At 43.2% G+C, this 4,882-nt stretch overlaps 1 protein-coding gene and 2 pseudogenes across 1 annotated transcript in view; 2 read left to right on the top strand and 1 right to left on the bottom strand.

Annotated features, from left to right (window-relative positions):
- LOC117956491 overlaps positions 1-365 on the bottom strand; it is a 7,101-nt pseudogene extending 6,736 nt beyond the window's left edge.
- The window catches only part of LOC117957226 (zinc finger protein 271-like), a 39,548-nt gene that overhangs the window by 21,764 nt on the left and 12,902 nt on the right, over positions 1-4,882 (top strand). The gene's annotated exons all lie outside the window — the stretch shown is intronic.
- Positions 1,223-3,866, top strand: LOC117956485 (annotated as a pseudogene).

Below are 4,882 nucleotides of genomic sequence, written 5' to 3'. Positions count from 1 at the left end.
ATTCTGAACATACTGCAGTTTCTGCAGACTCTTGTTAGGAATCCTGATGAGAGAAGTGAACATATGTTGAAAGATGGGAGAGGGATGGGGGGTCAAACTCGAACCCGGACAGCTGGACAGGACTCCGCCCACATGGGGCGCACGCTCCTACTGGGGGGGCTAGAGGTCGCCCCTGTTGGATAGTTTTGGATAGTTATTCTCAGAAGAGACGCCAGTCTCTGGTTGTAAACGTGGATTTGAGTTCCTGGCAGGTTCTGGTCTTCCATAGTCCTCTCCATCAGCTTCTGTTCCCATCTGACCGACACATTTAGGTCTTTTGACATCAGAACACCGGGAAAAGGTTCTGTTCCCAACACTGCACCTGAATCTTTTCTCTCCTGTGTGAATTCTCATGTGTTTATGTAAACATCCACTCTGTGTTAAGGATTTACTCCAGACTGAGCAGCTGAAAGGTTTCTCTGCAGTCTCTGGTTGTAGAGGTGCATGTGAGTTCCTGGCTGGTTCTGGTCCTCCACAGTCCCCTCCATCAGCTTCTGTTTCCATGTGTTGAGTTTGTCTTTGACTCTTAAAAAAAACTCTTAAACTGTCAATCTTCCTCTATAATATTGTTCAAATTTCATTTGCATAATTGCACATTTTTAACTCAAATTTTGCTGCTTTTATTTTCTTCATTGTATATGTCTTCCTATTTTTACTTTTTATATTTTTTACTTGAATGTTATGTTTGTCTGTGTACCTCATGGGTTAAATGTGTCTTGTCTCCACCGTGGGACAGAGGGAAACGTAAGTTCGATCTCTTTGTATGTCTTGACATGTGAAGAAATTGACAATAAAGCAGACTTGGACTTTGACTATTTGTTGTTTTAGTTAACAAATAATATTTAAATATTCAATGCTCAAATGCAACCTGTTATAAATATGTAATGTATGTATGTATGTATGTTATAATGTATTAACTATTATGGCTGCAGGATTATGGCCATAATGATAATCATGATTTTGATCAATATTGAGATCACAATTAATCATCACGATTATTTGTTGATTTTAATCAAATTTAAATGCAAAGACAGATCCATCCATCTACTGTATCTATCATCCATCCATCCATCCATCCATCCATCCATCAATCTACTGTATCTATCGTGCCTTATCCAAGAAAGACTCTTATTTGTTAGACGTTAACCGGAAGTTGTCGTTCGTGTTGTGATCGTTGACTTGACGCAGGGAGCAGCGAAGCAGATGTCCTGTCCTGTCCTGTCCTGTCCTGTCCTGTCACCATGTCCCGCCTTCACAATCTGAAGGTCTTCATCAACCAGCGGCTGTCTGCGGCTCTCGAGGACATATTTGGACATTTAGAGACAACAATCAGCGAGTACGAAGCGGAGATGGACCGCCGCCATCCCCAGCTGCTCGGTGAGAACGCTGCAGACACGTTTCCTCCTCATACTACACAGTGAGTATACTAACCGTGTACTCACTGTGTACTGACTGAACGATGCTGCTGTTTCTCTTCATCGCTTCCTTCGCTTTCTTTTTGGTCTCTTTTTCGCTCTTAATCCTCTCAATACTCATACCAGCGCTGGAAGAAGTACTCAGACCTAAGAAAGGCTCAAGTAAAGTACAAGTACCTTAACATTTGGACTGAAGTACTAGTACTGGAGTACATGTACTTAGTTACACTCCACTGCTGATAATAAAGAGAAAGAGGCGGAGTTTACTTTCTAATATCATCTGGGTCACATGTCAGAAATAAGCATCAGCTTGACATTCATTAACATTTTAATTTAACACGTTAATGTTTTCAAATGAGACAGAAATAGTTTTATTGTTAATCACAATGACATCAGAGACAATTAATTACAATTAATAAACATTTTGAACAGGTCCAGCTCTAGTACATTGTGTTTGGTGTGTAGTAGATTGTGTGTAGGATGTGTGTAGTAGATTGCGTGTTGGTGGCTGGTAGTTGTTGCATGTTGAGCCCACTAGAGGGCAGCACACACCAAGATATTACAGCAGGATGAGGCACTGATGATGTAGAAATAGTCAGAGACACACAGAGAGAGAGACACAGACACAGAGACACAGACAGAGAGAGACAGACAGAAAGAAAGAAAGACAGAAGCTATGTTTCTATCCAAATGTTTTATCTGAATTAAGTGATATTGATGAAAAATTCTTCATGAAAACAGTAAACTCGATGAATTTCATGAAAATTGACTCAAAGGAAATCTGTTGGTCTCATCAGATTTTATCTTTAGATAAGATTTTTTGTGAGTGAATGGGAGGGAGGGGGGTGCACAGAGAGGAGAGATCCAAACACAGGCACAACTTTACAGAAGAAATGGGTCATGTAACGCAAAATTAAACCATATCCATATAAACAGCATTGATTTGTTTGTGGAGAGGCAGCAGATGTGAGGACGTGCGACCTAGAAGAAAAAAACTAACTAGCTCACTAGAGCCCTGTTAAATGTATCTCCAACTATTTTGATAATCCATTAATGAGTTAGAGTAAATTTATATGATAAAAGAGACTCATAGCAGATCTTCACACACCAATGGGTGACATCACATATTCTCTTTGTGACAAGAGAATGAAAACTGCAATTTGAGTAACTCAGAACTTTAAAAGGTGAAAGATGAGATTTTAATTATTGGCTGTTTCTCTGCAACTATATTAACCTCTCTCTCTCTCTCTCTCTCTCTCTCTGTCTTTCCTGCAGATATGCAGCAGCTGTTGGTGGTTAAAGAAGAGGTTCCCCCTGAGCAGCAGGAGTGTAGCTCCAGTGTGGACCAGGAGGAGCCAGAGGCCCCCCCCACACATTAAAGAGGAACAGGAGGAACTGTGGAGCAGTCAGGGAAGAGAGCAGCTTCCAGGGCTGGAGGAGGCTGATATCACCAAGTTCCCATTCACTCCTGTCCCTGTGAAGAGTGAAGATGATGAAGAGGAAGCTCAGTCCTCACAGCTTCATCAGAGACAAACTCAACACATGGAAACAGAAGCTGATGGAGAGGACTGTGGAGGACCAGAACCAGCCAGGAACTCACATCCACTTTTACAACCAGAGACTGAAGACAAAGCTTCAGACTGTTCTGAACCGGAGACTGACGTTAACAACAAGGACTGTAAGCCGATGAGAGAACCTCCGTCAGTTTTAAGCTCTATAAATACCGATGAAGTTTCCGTCTGTGATGTCGTGAGTAAAGCTGACAAAAAGTCTTTTATCTGCGGCGATTGTGGGCGAAGGTTCGGCCGCAAGGACAGTCTGCGGAGACACATGAGGTTTCACACAGGCGAGAAGCCATACAGCTGCTCCGTTTGCAGCAAGCGCTTCTCCCAGAGGCCCAACCTGATCCGCCACATGAGGTGTCACTCCGGAGAGAAACCCTTCAGGTGCTCCTTCTGTGACACCAGCTTCGCTGTGCGCAGCGCCCTGGTGAACCACATGAGGATCCACACAGGCGAGAAGCCGTTCGGCTGCCTGTACTGTGACAAGAGCTTCACGCAGAAGGGCGGCCTGAAGAAGCACATGACCGTGCACACTGGGGAGAAGCCGTACAGTTGCCCAGTGTGCGACAAAAGCTTCTCCCAGAAGGCCAATCTGACGTACCACTTCTCGGTGCACACGGGTCAGAAGCAGTTCGGGTGCAGCGTCTGCGACAAGCGCTTCACGTGGCAGTCACAAGTCAAAAGTCACAAATGTGTCGGCGAGAGCAGCAGAAGCTGAAAACAGACTTTCTGCTTCGTGTCTAATGTGTATAAGTATCGTATTATGATGTATTTACAGGGCTGGGTACATCATTTTATACTTTTTAGGCACCAACCGAATTGCCTCTTTAGTATCGAATATGGAAAACTTATTGTATTTTCCATATTCCATACTAAAGAGGCATTTGGGCATCTGGTAAGGATGCCTCCTGGGTGCCTCCTACGGGAGGGGTTCTAGGCACATCCAGCTGGGAGGAGGCCTCGGGGAAGACCCAGGACTATCTGGAGGGATTATATCTCTATCCTGGCCTGGGAACGCCTCGAGACCCCCCAGTCGGAGCTGGTTGATGTGGCTCGGGAAAGGGAAGTTTAAAAACCTTTAATTGAACTACTCTTTAGAGCTGCGTACAGGTTTCAATACTTCTACTCAGTATCGAGTGTCAAAAAATGCCTTTTTATTCAATACCTTACACAACCTGGGCTGGGAACTCTGGCGCGGGGGCTTCCACTAGTGCTGAACCTTTACTCCAATTTAATCCAACTCTAAAAAGAAGCTCAAAGCTCAAAGTGTCAAAATAAAATTTTTAATGAAATATTGCCTTGCTACACATCGTTCTCTAGGGACTGAAAGAACTCTCTCTGTTTGGGACAAACCAAAGTGTCTCTCTCAGAGGGGTCCATGTGTTGTGTTGTTGTTTTCAAAGCCTTTTTGGTAATGCTAAATAAAAGTATCAATGTATGTAAGTATATTTTTTAACTGCTAATTTTACATTCATGACTGTATTTTGCCATAATTTTCTTATCTTTGACTCTTGAAAAAAAAAAAAATACCAAATTCTCCCACATTAACACAAGGGGCCCTATCTTGTAATTTCCCCACGGAGCATCGATACACAGTGTAAATTATAAATAAGTTGCACCCAGCGCAACTGACTTGTACACCGACGCATGTATCATTATAATATTGTATATTAGGGAATGAACTGGGGGCGGTTCAGCAAAAAGAGGAGGCGTCTTCCAGCGAAAACGTTCCCTCCTGTTATTTTTTAGTTTCAGAAAACAGTTTCGCCACTGATTAGGAAAACCCCCGTCTAAAGTCAGTGGCCCTAGTCTAAAGTCAGTGGCCCTAGTCTAAAGTCAGTGGTGCTAGTCTAAAGTCAGTGGCCC

The sequence above is a fragment of the Etheostoma cragini genome, chromosome 14, assembly GCF_013103735.1.
Source record: "Etheostoma cragini isolate CJK2018 chromosome 14, CSU_Ecrag_1.0, whole genome shotgun sequence".
In the NCBI taxonomy this organism is placed as follows: Eukaryota; Metazoa; Chordata; class Actinopteri; order Perciformes; family Percidae; genus Etheostoma; species Etheostoma cragini.
The sequence above is the reverse complement of the archived record's forward strand: the minus strand, read 5'-3'. Positions and strand labels throughout refer to the sequence as shown.